Genomic DNA, 19,753 nt, shown 5'->3' with positions numbered 1-19,753 from the left:
AGTCTCACGTAAGGATTACCCTCCCTACAGAAATGACTAAGTCTCAACAAAAAATGATACAATCTCACTATTATCATTTATTATTTTATTCAAAGCTGTCATTTTTCAGCAGCTGTAGTATATATTTCAGAATAAAATTCAGTCGTCAGTTGCAAGTATATTTTTATTTCGCTTTACCTGTTTCGACAAATTGGTCATCTTCAGGAGTGATTCAGTCACTGAAAATTATCAGTCTGTCGATCTGTGTTTGCAATAGTTATATACAGTATGTACATTCTGGGACATCTTATGGCATTATACTTCAGTGAAGAGGATATTAACATCTGTTACACCTATACTAACCAGGTTTCTGTATTACACTTGTTATACTTTACATAAATACAGTATATAGCCAAGATCTGAAGATTTAGAATATTCCTAATTTTTTAGGATTATGAAGATGACAAATTAATTTGTCGAAACCGACAAAGGAAATAAAAATATACTTGAACTGACAACTGAATTTTATTATGCAATTCTGAGTTATGCAGACATCCATACTGTAATAACGCAACGGAGCATTTGTTTAATTCCTGAAATATATATCGCCTATTTGCTAACTTTCCTTTCCGGTAATCCAATTGGAACGCTCCTAGCGTCCTCCTGGCCCAGAGCTAGCTTCATAGAGTAGATATAAACCTAAAATTGTGCAGTCATGTATGACGTTATTATAATTCATTGTGGTGACTTCGTAATACCACAGGATCACAAAACATGTAAGCATAATGTCGAGTAGCTGCACTCTTGTTGATATCGGTGCAACCTACCTTCAGTAATCTGAAAATACTTTACTGATGCAAAGAATGGTTCATTTACGAACATCTAATACGAGCAGAATTGTTTGTAATTGAGATAGGTCTTTTGACTAGGCACGGAAATATTAAGTTTAATTACTTCTACGTAAGTCATTCGTGCGCGGGCTCAGGGGAGTACACGTCTGCTGTCTCACAAAACCGGTGCCTCATTTAATCAAATTTATGATAGGTACGAATCTGAAATATAGCTATGAGATTTGTGTTGACTTAATGATTACTATTCGATCTCAAGAACATAAAAATTTTAAATAGACCATTCAGATTAAGATTACTTACAAACGTGCTGCTCTCAAAACATTCATAAAAAGACCAGTTCTTTCACATACGCCTGAAAATCATGAAAAAGGAAAGGCCTTTTTGGTGAATGAAATACAATGTTACTAAACACATAATGTAATTCTCTTGCAGTTCCTCCACTCTCTTTCGGGTACAGTTTTTTGAGTGTAAAAAATAATTACCTCTCGAGACCACCGGAAACACTGCTCTGTGGGGCAACGAGTGGAGATACAAATTAATACCATTATATCACCAATATCAGGAAACACGTTATTACCGATGACACAGTCGTTCACGCTTGTGAAGTTAAATTTGTTACAATAAGAGACATTTCAAAACCAGTCAAGTCTGAACCTGAAATTAGGTGACGAAAATTTTGCACTAGACAGGGACCCGTGATTGCCATCCAAAAACTGTTGTCCCTTTTTACCAACCACGAAAGATCATAAACATGGTTTCACCCACAAATAACAAAGTATGTGCATGTTTAACCTTGAAATGATGTAACGTAAAGTTTTCTCTTGTACGAAATTTGAACCCAGCATCTAACCGGTTTTTCAACTAACAGAACCAAGTATTAGATATCAAATTTCTTCAGCAGTAGCGATGTGATTTAAACTGTAACAATGAGATGAAAAGTTTTGACTTATCGGGATTCCAATCCGGCACCTGTCGGCACGAATAGACGTTACATATCGGTTTATTTTTACATATTGGTTTATTTCGCCAGTAGCCAGGAATGACGTAACGAATAGTTCTGTGCTGACTGGGAGTCAAACCCAGGATAAGTCGCCTTTTTGACCACACACGAGAAGCGTTACCGACCTCATTTTCACCTGTAGCTAGAAATGGCATTTTTGAACCAAAAATGATGTGGTGAAAAGTTCTGTGACTGGAAGTCGAAACCTGTACCTGTTGTTATTGATGACAACAGATGAGGAGACGTTACAAATTATAACTATTTTCCACCGGTAGTTTGGTGTGCGCATGCCACAGTTTGAAACTGCATACTGAAAATTATTGTAACGGACCAGGATTCGAAACCAGATATGCGCCTTTTGTGGAGACCTTGAGGAGTTTGGAATTTAGTTCAGTCGGTGTTACAGGAGGTAGAGAGGGAGTGTGAATGCCGAATGGTTGCTTGAAGTGTAAATCTATCTCCGACCTAAACCACATTAAGAACCATTCCAACAGAGCACCAAACTCCACACATTGCTAGCTTATGACTGTGTCTTAACAGTCGATGCGCTACGCCAGTTGTGAATTCTGGCTTCCTAATGTACAGTCGTGGACAAAACGAGCGAGACCCCTCGCCTTTTCGTTATGCTGATCCGCACGGCTTTAAAGTCTGCTACACAGCATAACAGGCAAGGCGACGAAGTGCTACCAACATACTATGCGCAGGCGTGAAATTGACAAACTATCTGAACTTTTTTAGACTGTATTCCATAATTTGTAAGACAATATTAATGCTGATTAGTGTGTTAAATACAACACGTAAATATAAGACAGAACTGAAAGAACAAACGCTAATTGGTATGAACTGGACAAATAAAAATGAATTTCAACTTATCGAGATGACTTAACTGTTTCAGTAAGACAAAGAACCCCAGATCGTTACGAAGTAGCAAAATATTATCCGCATTCGGCCGCGAAACGGTCTGTGTCAACGTTCAGACCAGTCATACTGGATTACCGTTGCTGACCTACCATGAAAGTGTGCAAATTTAGCAATGCGTGAAGATTCATAACGAAATTCAGTTAAAAATCATTCAGTGCCACGCTTAAGTCAATTCCATTATTGACAGAAGCGGAAAAAGTAGGCAGTAACATGTATGAAATTCTACAAGAGTGTCATATTGACATGCACAGGGCGCCAGTACAGAATAAAGGTAGCGATAAAACGTATTGGGTGCGCGAGAATTTCTTAAAATTGCTTTACTGAAATTCTACCTGCCTCCATAGAGGTTAGAACCGAAAACAAACCAGACCTTCCTTTCACTATGCTAGCAGACAACCTAGGCAAACAGCCCTCTATTATTACCCCAGACATGAACAAGCAGGCAATTTCGAAATGAAAATCTGCAGTTTCTGTTGCATAGAGCTTTCTGGACTCAAAAACATGAATTTTCTTCCTTTATGTCACCGCTTATGTGACAATCATTCGGGATGTTTATCGAAATAACAAATTACTGTTATTAGAGAGTAAATTTTGTAGGATAATTCTGCACCACCCCAGGAAATAAACGGCTACATAGCTGCCAAACGTATTCTGCATTGTTTCGAATTCTCCACTAGACTCGCCACAGCCAGAAAACGTTCATTAGCAGAAGTGTTTCTTAAGCTAGCTAGCAATGAGAATGTTCGTACTTCTAAAACGCGGTGGCATTAATACTGGGATGTGAATTAACACGTGTATAGGCAAATACATTCTATTTGCATTCCTGTAAACGTGATTTGGATCGAAAACGTAGCTACGACTAATATGCTTATGTATCGACAGCAACTAGAACATTTCGAATAAAGAGTAGCGGGTGTTATTTATGCGGCCCTCATCTTCAGTGTTTTCGTTGTTAGGATTTCGTCACCTAAACCGGTAAAAACGGAACCCTACTAGTCTCACTTTCTTGACCGTCTATCGGTCTACCCAGCCCTTAAAACCCGTTTACCTCCAGAACGGGTGGACATAATAAGCGGAAATGTATCGCACTTCTTGCTGTAACCGGTCCCATGCTGGTGTAAAAAAGTGAGCTTCTATGTCAACGCAATCAAAAGATACGACGGTTTATGTAAAGAAAATTTACGCGAAAGGTCAAAAAATGGCTTCAAGAACTATGTGACCTAACTGCTTAGGTCATCAGCCCTTAGACCTAGAACTACTTAAACCTAGCTAGCCTAAGGGCATCACAGACATCTATGCCCGAGGTAGAATTCCAACCTGCGACTGAAGCAGCCGTGCGGTTCGTCACTGAAGCGCCTGGAACCGCTCGGCCACCGCAACGCGGCGAAACCCTACTCACCTCATGTATAATGATAATATATACTGTCTAGTGAGGATAAACTGTATTCGCCAGCAACTCAGATCGTTTGCTCACGGAACTTTTACGAAGCTACATTCAAACTTTGTCGAAGTCGTCTGCAATATCCATTACAAACACCCTAGGAACTTCGTATGCGATATCCACTTCTGAAGACGCTGGCAGATACTGCAGTACTATAACAAGTAGGTGGGAATTTATTGTTATTGGTCCACGCATGACACTTTATTTCAATATCAATTTAACGCGCCTAGGTGTTTGTATATGCCTGAAACTATTGAACAAAAAGTAAATAAACAACAAACGAGCCGGCCGCGGTGGTCTCGCGGTTCTAGGCGCGCAGTCCGGAACCGTGCGACTGCTACGGTCGCTGGTTCGAATCCTGCCTGGGGCATGGATGTGTGTGATGTCCTTAGGTTAGTTAGGTTTAAGTAGTTCTAAGTTCTAGGGGACTTATGACCACAGCAGTTGAGTCCCATAGTGCTCACAGGCATTTGAACCATTTTGAAACAGCAAACAACTTCGATGTTTAAATCAAATGAAAGTCACATGTCGTAATTAAAACATAATTTCGTCGTTACATCTACATGACTACATCAACAGGATTTCTTGGCAATCCGGACTTACGTGCCTGGCAGAAGGTTAGGGTTATTTCTCTACCGTCCCACTCATTAACAGTGTGCGGGAAAAAGGACCACTTAAATCTTTTCTTGCGAGCCTTGAATTACATTATTACTATGGTTTCTTCCTGTGTTCCCGAGGAAATACCCCGATCTTGCTGAAACTTCGCTCAGTGAAAGCGGGGACAAAATAAGCGAACACGTGTCTCGGCTTATCTGCTTACACTCTACCGCTTCTGAGAAAACGACGGTCAAAGTTTTCAATGCGCTGTTACTATAGTGTAGACACCTCTTAGCGGGTAAGCATTCAACTGGAGCGGTGGCTCTGCGGCTACCATAGCGATTTCTGAACTTTGCGCTGCGAGTTCGAAACCCGGTTTTTCCTTTTTTTTCCCCTCACTCTCTGAATTATCTACGAACGTTTATTCCAATTTATGTTGAAACACTGTTGTCGTTATTCGTCAGTTAATTTACTGTGTAAAGAAATAAGTTAAAAAGGGAACACACAGTGCGTAGTGGGGCGATCACTCTGTTGTAGAAATAATTCAGAAGCCAAGATCGCTTAAATATTGTTTACTGGATAACCGGTTTCAACACACTAAAGGTGCCATCATCGGATCTGAATGTAGATTAACATTTATAAAATATTTGGTTATAACGATACATGAGGCAGCCCAGATGATGTTAGATCAGCTTGTCTCATTCGTTTATTACTTTTTAATTCATTAATTACACATAAAGTTAATTGGCGAATAATGACAACATTATTTCAACATAACTTAGAAAAAAACATTCGTAGATAATTCTGATAGAGAGGCAGGAAAATAAAATAATTAAAAAACCCAATATGGTATCGAACACGGGAATCAGTGTTAAGAAGGAACGACGGTAGCCACCGCTTCAATTGCGTTCTCGGCTGCAGAAGGTATCTACACTAGAGCAACAGCGCGTTGATAACTTTGACCGTCGGTTTCTCGGAAACGGTCGAGTGTCTGCAGATAAGCCGAAACACATGTTCGCTTATTTTGTCCTCTCCTTCACTGAGCAAAGTTTCGGGACAATCAGCCTATGACATTTGGCGAGTTCCCCTCGCTCGTCGAGTCGCTTCTTACGCCCGGCGAGAATTATGTATGCCTCCGAGTAAACTGCGCCACCTGGAAACACGGCGAGCGGGGATAAACACGTTTTCCTTCTTATAAGGCAACCTTCTACAGATAATATTCACGAAGTGTTCTTCAGGTTGCCTCAGATATTTCAGAAATGTTTCTTGCCTCAGGCCTGCCGCATATGCAAAACGTAAACATTTCATTTCATGTAATATTTATCAGGATAAGACATGACAAGAGTGGACCAGTCACTTCTGAGAAAAATTAGAGATTCTAAGTTGCTCCACTATGTAATGACACGGGCACGGGCTTGCGATCTGTCTTTTATGCCATCGATTTCCGTGTTACACATACTTGGCCACTGCGTTGCGGCTGCCATCTTGGAGGAGGCAGTCTGTTTCCTGCCAGCGCTGTTTCCGCAGCCAATATTAACCGCGACGAATCATTCAGTCAACGCTAAATGGCCCATCTGGCTGAGGCAGACAAGGGCGCTATAATACTCCATGCAGAGGGATCTTCAAATGCCGACATAGCGAGAACTATGGGTCTTCACAAGTCGACGGTAGCCAGGTGGATCAGACGAAAGGAAGAGAGTGGTAACTTGAATGGGAGGCCCCATGGCCGTCGCCGCAAAACAACGCAAGCTCAGGATCAGCAGATACGCCGTTTCAGTGAGAACCACCCATTTGTCAACGCACGACAAATCAGCAAATTCATGAAGCTTGGAATGAGTTACTTGAATCTCCTAGTTCTGTGGCTCGAGTTGTGGGCTCAATGCCCAACAGACTTCCAGCTGTTGTGGAAGCCAAAGGAGGCTATACGCGATTTTTTTTTACAGACTTATGTTTTATATAATTTCAAGGAAACGCAATAAGTGGAATGGGGACAAACAAATTAATTCACAGCAAGATATGTAATATTTAATTTGATAAGAGATGAAATACTCACCTTATATATTCATTCAGTCTCTATAAAATACGTGACACACGTGTGTATGCAAGAAGGGTACAAAACAGTTCAGCACAAAATAAAAATGTTGAGGAGAAGCTCCCCGATGAAGACGTAATTGCAGAACAAAGGTTGGGCTAGAAGGAGAGGTAAGGAGGCCCGAAAAAGCAGAACAAAATCAAATACCCAATAGACTTTGAGTAGTTGTCGCAGCAAAGGGCGGTTGGTATATGCGATTCGGAGCAACTGTACAAGAATAGTTTTATTTACTGATTTTTGAGGCTTTATTTTGTGACGGCTAAACAGTGCTGCATCATGAGACCCGCTATTTTTCCACATGTGGCTAAACATCAGAGCTGAAAAAATTTTGAGAGGTACCGAAGTTCTCTGGAAGAGTAAAGTGTTTTAGACAAGAAGATGATTTTTAGTTCATTTCATTTTAACCATTCACACTATGCTTCGACATTCTAATCTTTGATTTCATTTTATTATTACGTATCTTTCCTTCAGTGAAAGTCAACGGTGGTAAGTTTCAAGATATGAATAATAACTGGAAGTTTTTAATTTGTGGAATAGCGTATTTAACAGTTCATATTTTCAACAAATCTGTAGTTGTAGGACATATTAAGAAGCAAGTAAAAATGGCACTGTGGAAAGATCAGGTTGGCCTCTAAAGGGTAACGACGGTAAAATAGCAAATACTAAACAATGGGTAACAACTATTGTTGATGGTGAGTAGCCGTAATCGATATGTCACTTTTCCGTAATTGTATTTCTGAAGTTTATCGTCAATCCTAGGACTGACATCGATACTCTGTTTTACGTAAAGAATACAACCTTCAAAATTTATTTAGCAGCGCAGAATATTAAATCACAGTTTATAGATCAGGAACCTAATCCAACTGCCTTTAATTTTATTCTCACGGATGACTTTGGGACAGTAAATAACAAGAGAAATAACAAAACTCTCAGAATCAATATAGAGAATTCAAGTATCATGTGAATTCAAAAGTTTGCTATAATAGCGATTAATTGCTTTTTACAGACCCCTTCATGCCTACGTTTTCCGTCAGACAGACAATGTTTGAAACTAGGACTAACGAGGTAAACAATTTTTCCACAAATTGTCAAATTGGAAGTCGGAGAGACAGTTACATAAATTACGATGACAACAAACGTTTTTCAAGTAAACTGATCACAGGAGGCATCCAACGCATTTATTGTGAGTTACATGCACAGTATGTAAACTGGCAACACCACCAACACACAATACCACTAACAAGGGAACATCCCCATCGCACCGCCCTCAGATTTAGTTATAAGTTGATACAGGGGATAGGCCTTGAAAAACTGAACACAGATCAATCGAGAAAACAGGAAGAAGTTGTGTGGAAGTATGAAAAAAATAAGCAAAATATACAAACTGAGTAGTCCATGCGCAAGATAGGCAACATCAAGGATAGGGTGAGCTCAGGAGCGCCGTGATCCCGTGGTTAGCGCACGCAGCTGCGGAACGAGAGGTCCTTCCGTCAAATTTTCCCAGGAGTGAAAAGTTTAATTTTTATTTTCAGACAATTATTATCTGTCCGTCCGTCTGTCCGATGCGAGGTAACCGCGCCGTAGTATGATGACGCTACACCTAAAAAACATCGAAAGACATGACGTCAGTCGACTATAGCGCACGGAAGAGAGAGTATTCCTGCTAATGAGGCTCCCTGGCTGGCAGTTAACTGTTCGCTACTTTGGACGAGAGTGCATTAAATACGTGCGATGCATTGCGTGGGCAATATGAATCCAGCAAATATAGCTCGTGACTCCAATAACAATGTCAATGAATATTTTCCGAACTGTAAGGCATCGGAAAGTTCCTTAAGGGATCGAACGATTGTCGAACATTTGTATGATTATTTCCTACATTTGTTGAATAACAGTACGTGTGGTGATGATTGTCTGAAAATAAAAAAAATCAAACAACTAACCCGAGGGAAGACTTAAACCAACGACCTCTCGTTCTGCAGCTCCTCACGCTAACCACGCGACCACTGCGCTCCCGTGCTCAAGCTATCCTTGATGTTGCTTATCATGCACACGGACTACTCAGTTTGTTTGGTTTGAATATTTTTTTCATAGGTCCACACAACTTCTTCCTGTTTTTCGAATGATCTGTGTTCAGTTTTCAAGGCCTATCCACTGTGTCAACTTATAACTAAATCTGAGGAGGGTGCGATGGGAAGGTTCCCTTGTTAGCTATGAAACAACTGTAGCAAAACGGAGCATCCTCGTTATCCATGTGATGGATAAGACGACTAATTCGCAACATAAATGTCAATGTAAGCATCAGTTTCTGTTGGAACGTGCTTCCCGGACCAAATAACATACATTTCCTACGTCTTCAATGCGAATCATGTAGCAAATGTAATTTAAAGGACATAAAAATATCGAGTGAATTTACTAAAATAATTATGAACCACTTGAATTTGCATTCAACAGGCAATGTTCAGAAGTCTGGTGTAGGAGTACTGCATGCTCTAATTCGAAACAACAAAAATCAACAGAGTAACTATTATTGAACGTCATCAGGTCACTCATCGAGCATTCCTATGCAGTACTGTTACTGGTGACGTGTTATGATGCCTTTATCGTTAACTTCCTAAGAAGAAATGAAAGGCTGAGCCCCACCAAAAGACGTAAACTCGAGGAGAGAGTTGCGTGAACATATTATTTTACATCTGATAAATCAAAAAGTGTGTTTTGGGCTACGAATTCTGCCCCGAGGGTGTGTGCAACACAGCTGGAATTTGTTGCCAACAACTGAGTCACCTTTCGGTCACAGTGTAAGAAAATCGAGCAACAAAACTACATCACCTGTGCTACTGCATGATAACGCACTATGTTGATTTGAGAAACAAAACTATCCAGGAGATTGATAGGAAAGTCGTCTCTCAGGCACATTTGTATTGATAGGGAAGTCCTCTCTCAAGCACTTGTCCCTCTCGTCATATATTTGTAAAATTTTACCTTTCCCACTCTAGATCGATCAACCGTCAAGGCAATTCATTTCTAGACGAAAATACTTTTAAAACTACTCTTGTTTATTGACATCGTTAGAACAAGTAGGTTTCTACAGGCGTAGAATTTGTAAACAACTTTAGCATTGTCATATCGTTTTAGATATCGTGAAAGAAAATTCTGCTGCTAATTAATTTCTCTTTGATAATTACTGTTGCGTTTAGTAAACTAATGGAAAATGCAATTAAAATATTCACTGTACTAATACAAACTAAAGTCAGCTTAATACAGAAACATCACGACGGCAGTCTATCTTAATAAAGCATTAAGTTTCTGTGAGACAATTGGGCTTATTTTAACACGAATTAGTAGGATATTACAGACTTTACACTTAGAAAAGATCTGTATTTATTTCATTTCCTGTACCATTCGTAAGTGTTATGAAAATGGGGCTTTTCATAGATAAAATTATGTATTCACAACAACAAAAAAATGTCGGCAGAAAACAAAAGTGGCATTATGAATCTGGCAGTACCGTAAGGTTTTCACTCTGACACTAAGAGTTACTGAAAGTAGCAAGAAGAATTTTGCTCGAGCGTTGTCTTACGATTCCCTTATTAAGTTTTTATCTGCCTGCTTGTAGCTGTGCTACAAAAGAATTAAAAATCTGGCTTTCAGCAAGTCTCGAAAGGCGAACAAAAGCAGCTTGCACCTGGTTACTAAGCATGTTACCTGGAGACTGGTTTTTTCTTAAAGCGGGAAGACATCCTTTTGTGGTTCAATTGGCAAATGTCAGTCAGACGTGTGACGTTAGTCTAAGCGTTTCGGTGTGTTGAATTTGTACCAATGATTTTTCTACACGTTTTTTCTGTCCCAAATAGAGTTGAAGTCTCCCATTAGTATTTTCACGTCATCTTGGTGAATTTTGCTCATGGTATTTTCGAGTGTGTTCCAGAATTTTTCAACATTGTCGATGTTTTTCTTATTTTCGATGTTGGTGGGTTCAAATGGTTCAAATGGCTCTGAGCACTATGGGACTTAACTGCTGTGGTCATCAGTCCCCTAGAACTTAGAACTAGTTAAACCTAACTAACCTAAGGACATCGCACACATCCATGCCCGAGGCAGGATGCGAACCTGCGACCGTAGCGGTCGCGCGGTTCCAGACTGTAGCGCCTAGAACCTCTCGAACACTCCGGCCGTCGATGTTGGTGGGGACACGTGCATTGATGAGTGTATATGTTTTACTGGGGCTCTGAATGACCATAGTCATAAGTCGCTTGTTGACGGGCCAGCCGCGGTGGCCGAGCGGTTCTTGGCTCTTCAGTCTGGAACCGCGCGACTGCTACGGTCGCAGGTTCGAATCCAGCCTTGGGCATGAATTTGTGTGATGTCCTTAGATTAGCTAGGTATAAGTAGTTCTAAGTTCTAGGAGACTGATGACCTCCACTGTTAAGTTCCATAGTGCTCAGAGCCATTGGAACCTTTTGATTGTCGATCGGTGTGAATTCTTTGGCAGAGTTGATAGATCGGTGTTCGAGAAATGCAATGCCGAAGATTGGTACGCCTTTCGTTACCTTTTGTTGTATTCTGCTCTTGAAGATGCAATGGTTTCCCTAATACACGGTTTCATTGTCAGTTAGTCGTGGTTCTTGAAGTGCAAGGATGAGAATTTTTTGTCGGTCCATTTCTTTTGTGAAATTATTTAGTTTTCGTGTTTGGATCAAGGTATCGATGTTTACTTTTAAATGCATGTTTTTTGCTTGTAGGGAAATTTACCAGAGATCTTCGATATTCTCTGTCGTGCTAACCTGGACTCCCCAGAATCCGAAAATCCAACTGCCGCCTGTCGACAGCCGGGTTGTGTACCACCTGGGATAAAGTTGACTTTGCTTGCATAGTTTACGTTTGCTTGTGTTTCATTGGTTGTGCTTGGGTGATACCAGGACCGGACAGGACCAGAGGGTGTTGAAGCCTTTGAAAGCAAATATTTTCAGCCAAGCTCATTGAGCTAACACGGTGACCAGAGTAACGGTGATTTTCACTCAGACGTGTCTGGATTTTGCGTTCAACGGATTGAGTAGCCGTTCAGGATTGTGTTAGTATTTGGTTCACCCCTAGTATTTGATTTCCTCGGTACCACCCATATGGGGGAGGGTTTCCACTATCCGCCACACGCGATTATTATTATTATTATTATTATTATTATTGTCATTATGTCTCAGCAAATCCCATATGGTGTATCTTCCCACCACTGAAATAGATGTGTATTGTTCGATTCAGTATTTCCATCACATAAATGTGGTTTATAATTACGTTACATTGCTACTAGTAGACATATCTCTCACTTTTTCTTAGACAGTTGCTACCTGTTACTCCATCATAGGAATTTATGTGCGAAGCATTGTTGAAATACAGACGTTCAAATTATCCGATTTCTGTAATTTCATTTCGATACCAGATCGTTCTAATCGGATTCAGCCAGGTAGTCTTAATGTGGATATCCGACCACGACTGTCATCATATGATAGACTGTGTAAACCACATTCTTTATCGGACTGTTGAATATAGATCACTTATCTATGACAGGACCTGAATTCTTAAACACTGTGGAAAATAATAATCCGATGTGCTTATTACAAATACGTTATTCCAATATAAATATGTGAACTAACGAGATAACAGTTTATTTACAGGAGCAGAACTAATGTTCAAATGTTCAAATGTGTGTGAAATCGTATGGGACTTAACTGCTAAGGTCATCAGTACCTAAGCTTACACACTACTTAACCTAAATCATCCTAAGGACAAACACACACACCCATGCCCGAGGGAGGACTCGAACCTCCGCCGGGATCAGCCACGCAGCTCATGACTGCAGCGCCCCTGACCGCTCGGCTAATCCCGCGCGGCTACTAAAAGTATACTCGTCCACAAAACCCATGTGGACAATTATCTGATAATCGGTCAAGCTTTGCTTTGTCGCAGCTCTTTAGGATACAAGTCCATTTACTTTCAGGCTCTTACATACAATTCTTGCAATGCAAGGTAATTGAAAAAACTCATCCACTCGACGCCAACTGAGGAACTGACTGGTGCATGTGTTGTTCAACACACAGTAGTTGTCACCCTCACTGGAATCAATGAGTGTGTGCGTGTGTGTGTGTGTGTGTGTGTGTGTGTGTGTGTGTGTGTGTGTGAGTGAGTTTTCGTGTTAATGCACAATCTGAATCAATACTATTAACATCAGACAGACAACCGGGCATCAAATATGACTGTAAAGTATGTTAATGCGATGGGAAGTTACAAACTGAATTTTCACCTAACCCACGTCCTGCATATTACGTTAAGTAAGATGTATTAACTCCATAGTATCGTTAGCAGAGAGTGCGCTCTTGTTGTCGAGGCCTGCGACAAGCGCAGCGATCAGCACTGCCCAATGCCGCCGCGATTTGTTTATGTTGGCTGAGCGTGGACACTGCAGCAGACGCTTCGCCATAAACAGAAAGAAATCACCTTGGCTCTGACTGCAGTGAGCGGATATCACTGCCTGCGTGTTCTTATAGTAACCAACGTGAGACTCTACTCACAGGTGCCATGGAGCAATTGCAACGGGTATCATGTCATTAGTCATGAGAATATTAACCAGTGATGAAATGTCCACTCTATTTGAATCCTAAGAAAATAGGAACCTTCTCACAAAGGAATGTGAGGTGATATCAAAATTTATCCAACATACAAAAATTAACTGCAGGGCTTTCATGTATGCAGTAGTAGCACACAAGGAAATAATATGTCTTGGAAGCGTATATTTCATTTCCTCTTCTCATATTAACGTCCTTGTTTTAGAATGAAGTGAGAAAATTAACGCGAAAAACTTAAGTTCCTGAGAAGCATATAAGTCATTTCCTCGTCTCATATCATAGCTTTTGTTTTTAGTATGAGGTGAAAAAATAAACAGTTTACGGCTCTGAAACATAATATGACACCAGATTCTTATCGTAGGCGCTATCGGAAACGCAAAAAGCAGGGAGCTGTCCATTCTTTTGTCCTAAAGATCTGCGACAAAGCAAAGCTTGACCGATTATCAGCTAATTGTCCACATGGGTTTTGTGGACGAGTATACTTTTAGTAGCCGCGCGGGATTAGCCGAGCGGTCAGGGGCGCTGCAGTCATGAGCTGCGTGGCTGATCCCGGCGGAGGTTCGAGTCCTCCCTCGGGCATGGGTGTGTGTGTTTGTCCTTAGGATGATTTAGGTTAAGTAGTGTGTAAGCTTAGGTACTGATGACCTTAGCAGTTAAGTCCCATACGATTTCACACACATTTGAACATTTGAACATTAGTTCTGCTCCTGTAAATAAACTGTTATCTCGTTAGTTCACATATTTATATTGGAATAACGTATTTGTAATAAGCACATCGGATTATTATTTTCCACAGTGTTTAAGAATTCAGGTCCTGTCATAGATAAGTGATCTATATTCAACAGTCCGATAAAGAATGTGGTTTACACAGTCTATCATATGATGACAGTCGTGGTCGGATATCCACATTAAGACTACCTGGCTGAATCCGATTAGAACGATCTGGTATCGAAATGAAATTACAGAAATCGGATAATTTGAACGTCTGTATTTCAACAATGCTTCGCACATAAATTCCTATGATGGAGTAACAGGTAGCAACTGTCTAAGAAAAAGTGAGAGATATGTCTACTAGTAGCAATGTAACGTAATTATAAACCACATTTATGTGATGGAAATACTGAATCGAACAATACACATCTATTTCAGTGGTGGGAAGATACACCATATGGGATTTGCTGAGACATAATGACAATAATAATAATAATCGCGTGTGGCGGATAGTGGAAACCCTCCCCCATATGGGTGGTACCGAGGAAATCAAATACTAGGGGTGAACCAAATACTAACACAATCCTGAACGGCTACTCAATCCGTTGAACGCAAAATCCAGACACGTCTGAGTGAAAATCACCGTTACTCTGGTCACCGTGTTAGCTCAATGAGCTTGGCTGAAAATATTTGCTTTCAAAGGCTTCAACACCCTCTGGTCCTGTCCGGTCCTGGTATCACCCAAGCACAACCAATGAAACACAAGCAAACGTAAACTATGCAAGCAAAGTCAACTTTATCCCAGGTGGTACACAACCCGGCTGTCGACAGGCGGCAGTTGGATTTTCGGATTCTGGGGAGTCCAGGTTAGCACGACAGAGAATATCGAAGATCTCTGGTAAATTTCCCTACAAGCAAAAAACATGCATTTAAAAGTAAACATCGATACCTTGATCCAAACACGAAAACTAAATAATTTCACAAAAGAAATGGACCGACAAAAAATTCTCATCCTTGCACTTCAAGAACCACGACTAACTGACAATGAAACCGTGCATTAGGGAAACCATTGCATCTTCAAGAGCAGAATACAACAAAAGGTAACGAAAGGCGTACCAATCTTCGGCATTGCATTTCTCGAACACCGATCTATCAACTCTGTCAAAGAAATCACACCGATCGACAATCAAAAGGTTCCAATGGCTCTGAGCACTATGGAACTTAACAGTGGAGGTCATCAGTCTCCTAGAACTTAGAACTACTTATACCTAGCTAATCTAAGGACATCACACAAATTCATGCCCAAGGCTGGATTCGAACCTGCGACCGTAGCAGTCGCGCGGTTCCGGACTGAAGAGCCAAGAACCGCTCGGCCACCGCGGCTGGCCCGTCAACAAGCGACTTATGACTATGGTCATTCAGAGCCCCAGTAAAACATATACACTCATCAATGCACGTGTCCCCACCAACATCGACGGCCGGAGTGTTCGAGAGGTTCTAGGCGCTACAGTCTGGAACCGCGCGACCGCTACGGTCGCAGGTTCGCATCCTGCCTCGGGCATGGATGTGTGCGATGTCCTTAGGTTAGTTAGGTTTAACTAGTTCTAAGTTCTAGGGGACTGATGACCACAGCAGTTAAGTCCCATAGTGCTCAGAGCCATTTGAACCATTTGAACCCACCAACATCGAAAATAAGAAAAACACCGACAATGTTGAAAAATTCTGGAACACACTCGAAAATACCATGAGCAAAATTCACCAAGATGACGTGAAAATACTAATGGGAGACTTCAACTCTATTTGGGACAGAAAAAACGTGTAGAAAAATCATTGGTACAAATTCAACACACCGAAACGCTTAGACTAACGTCACACGTCTGACTGACATTTGCCAATTGAACCACAAAAGGATGTCTTCCCGCTTTAAGAAAAAACCAGTCCCCAGGTAACATGCTTAGTAACCAGGTGCAAGCTGCTTTTGTTCGCCTTTCGAGACTTGCTGAAAGCCAGATTTTTAATTCTTTTGTAGCACAGCTACAAGCAGGCAGATAAAAACTTAATAAGGGAATCGTAAGACAACGCTCGAGCAAAATTCTTCTTGCTACTTTCAGTAACTCTTAGTGTCAGAGTGAAAACCTTACGGTACTGCTAGATTCATAATGCCACTTTTGTTTTCTGCCGACATTTTGTTGTTGTTGTGAATACATAATTTTATCTATGAAAAGTCCCATTTTCATAACACTTACGAATGGTACAGGAAATGAAATAAATACAGATCTTTTCTAAGTGTAAAGTCTGTAATATCCTACTAATTCGTGTTAAAATAAGCCTAATTGTCTCACAGAAACTTAATGCTTTATTAAGATAGACTGCCGTCGTGATGTTTCTGTATTAAGCTGACTTTAGTTTGTATTAGTACAGTGAATATTTTAATTGCATTTTCCATTAGTTTACTAAACGCAACAGTAATTATCAAAGAGAAATTAATTAGCAGCAGAATTTTCTTTCACGATATCTAAAACGATATGACAATGCTAAAGTTGTTTACAAATTCTACGCCTGTAGAAACCTACTTGTTCTAACGATGTCAATAAACAAGAGTAGTTTTAAAAGTATTTTCGTCTAGAAATGAATTGCCTTGACGGTTGATCGATCTAGAGTGGGAAAGGTAAAATTTTACAAATATATGACGAGAGGGACAAGTGCTTGAGAGAGGACTTCCCTATCAATACAAATGTGCCTGAGAGACGACTTTCCTATCAATCTCCTGGATAGTTTTGTTTCTCAAATCAACATAGTGCGTTATCATGCAGTAGCACAGGTGATGTAGTTTTGTTGCTCGATTTTCTTACACTGTGACCGAAAGGTGACTCAGTTGTTGGCAACAAATTCCAGCTGTGTTGCACACACCCTGGGGGCAGAATTCGTAGCCCAAAACACACTTTTGGATTTATCAGATGTAAAATAATATGTTCACGCAACTCTCTCCTCGAGTTTACGTCTTTTGGTGGGGCTCAGCCTTTCATTTCTTCTTAGGAAGTTAACGATAAAGGCATCATAACACGTCACCAGTAACAGTACTGCATAGGAATGCTCGATGAGTGACCTGATGACGTTCAATAATAGTTACTCTGTTGATTTTTGTTGTTTCGAATTAGAGCATGCAGTACTCCTACACCAGACTTCTGAACATTGCCTGTTGAATGCAAATTCAAGTGGTTCATAATTATTTTAGTAAATTCACTCGATATTTTTATGTCCTTTAAATTACATTTGCTACATGATTCGCATTGAAGACGTAGGAAATGTATGTTATTTGGTCCGGGAAGCACGTTCCAACAGAAACTGATGCTTACATTGACATTTATGTTGCGAATTAGTCGTCTTATCCATCACATGGATAACGAGGATGCTCCGTTTTGCTACAGTTGTTTCATAGCTAACAAGGGAACCTCCCCATCGCACCCTCCTCAGATTTAGTTATAAGTTGACACAGTGGATAGGCCTTGAAAACTGAACACAGATCATTCGAAAAACAGGAAGAAGTTGTGTGGACCTATGAAAAAAATATTCAAACCAAACAAACTGAGTAGTCCGTGTGCATGATAAGCAACATCAAGGATAGCTTGAGCACGGGAGCGCAGTGGTCGCGTGGTTAGCGTGAGGAGCTGCAGAACGAGAGGTCGTTGGTTTAAGTCTTCCCTCGGGTTAGTTGTTTGATTTTTTTTTATTTTCAGACAATCATCACCACACGTACTGTTATTCAACAAATGTAGGAAATAATCATACAAATGTTCGACAATCGTTCGATCCCTTAAGGAACTTTCCGATGCCTTACAGTTCGGAAAATATTCATTGACATTGTTATTGGAGTCACGAGCTATATTTGCTGGATTCATATTGCCCACGCAATGCATCGCACGTATTTAATGCATTCTCGTCCAAAGTAGCGAACAGTTAACTGCCAGCCAGGGAGCCTCATTAGCAGGAATACTCTCTCTTCCGTGCGCTATAGTCGACTGACGTCATGTCTTTCGATGTTTTTTAGGTGTAGCGTCATCATACTACGGCGCGGTTACCTCGCATCGGACAGACGGACGGACAGATAATAATTGTCTGAAAATAAAAATTAAACTTTTCACTCCTGGGAAAATTTGACGGAAGGACCTCTCGTTCCGCAGCTGCGTGCGCTAACCACGGGATCACGGCGCTCCTGAGCTCACCCTATCCTTGATGTTGCTTATCTTGCGCATGGACTACTCAGTTTGTATATTTTGCTTATTTTTTTCATACTTCCACACAACTTCTTCCTGTTTTCTCGATTGATCTGTGTTCAGTTTTTCAAGGCCTATCCCCTGTATCAACTTATAACTAAATCTGAGGGCGGTGCGATGGGGATGTTCCCTTGTTAGTGGTATTGTGTGTTGGTGGCGTTGCCAGTTTACATACTGTGCATGTAACTCACAATAAATGCGTTGGATGCCTCCTGTGATCAGTTTACTTGAAAAACGTTTGTTGTCATCGTAATTTATGTAACTGTCTCTCCGACTTCCAATTTGACAATTTGTGGAAAAATTGTTTACCTCGTTAGTCCTAGTTTCAAACATTGTCTGTCTGACGGAAAACGTAGGCATGAAGGGGTCTGTAAAAAGCAATTAATCGCTATTATAGCAAACTTTTGAATTCACATGATACTTGAATTCTCTATATTGATTCTGAGAGTTTTCTTATTTCTCTTGTTATTTACTGTCTCAATGTCATCCGTGAAAATAAAATTAAAGGCAGTTGGATTAGGTTCCTGATCTATAAACTGTGATTTAATATTCTGCGCTGCTAAATAAATTTTGAAGGTTGTATTCTTTACGTAAAACAGAGTATCGGTGTCAGTCCTAGGATTGACGATAAACTTCAGAAATACAATTACGGAAAAGTGACATATCGATTATGGCTCCTCACCATCAACAACAGTTGTTACCCATAGTTTCATATTTGCTATTTTATCGTCGTTACCCTTTAGAGACCAACCTGATCATTCCACAATGCCATTTTTGACTCGCTTCTTAATATGTCCTATAGCTACAGATTTGTCGAAAATATTAACTGTTAAATACGCTTTCCACAAATTAGAAACTTCCAGTTATTCTTCATATCTTGAAACTTACTACCGTTGACTTTCACTGGAGAAAAGATACATAATAATAAAATGAAATCAAAGATTAGAATGTCAAATCATAGTGTGAATGGTTAAAATGAAATGAACTAAAAATCATCTCCTTGTCTAAAAGACGTTATTCTTCCAGAGAACTTCGGCACCTCAAAATTTTTTACACCTCTGATGTTCAGCCACATGTGGACAAATAGTGGGTCCCATGATGCAGCACTGTTTAGCCGTCACAAAATGAAGCCTCAAAAATCAGTCCACATTCCATTTACTGCGTTTCCTTGAAATTATATAAAATATACGTCTGTAAGTAAAAAAAAAAAAAAGACGAAGAAGAAAGAAACAAAGCTTGAAACAGCTGATTGGTGAAGCCTCCTTTGGCTTCC

The sequence above is a fragment of the Schistocerca nitens genome, chromosome 6 (assembly GCF_023898315.1).
Source record: "Schistocerca nitens isolate TAMUIC-IGC-003100 chromosome 6, iqSchNite1.1, whole genome shotgun sequence".
In the NCBI taxonomy this organism is placed as follows: domain Eukaryota; kingdom Metazoa; phylum Arthropoda; class Insecta; order Orthoptera; family Acrididae; genus Schistocerca; species Schistocerca nitens.
Note: the sequence above shows the minus strand (reverse complement) of the source record.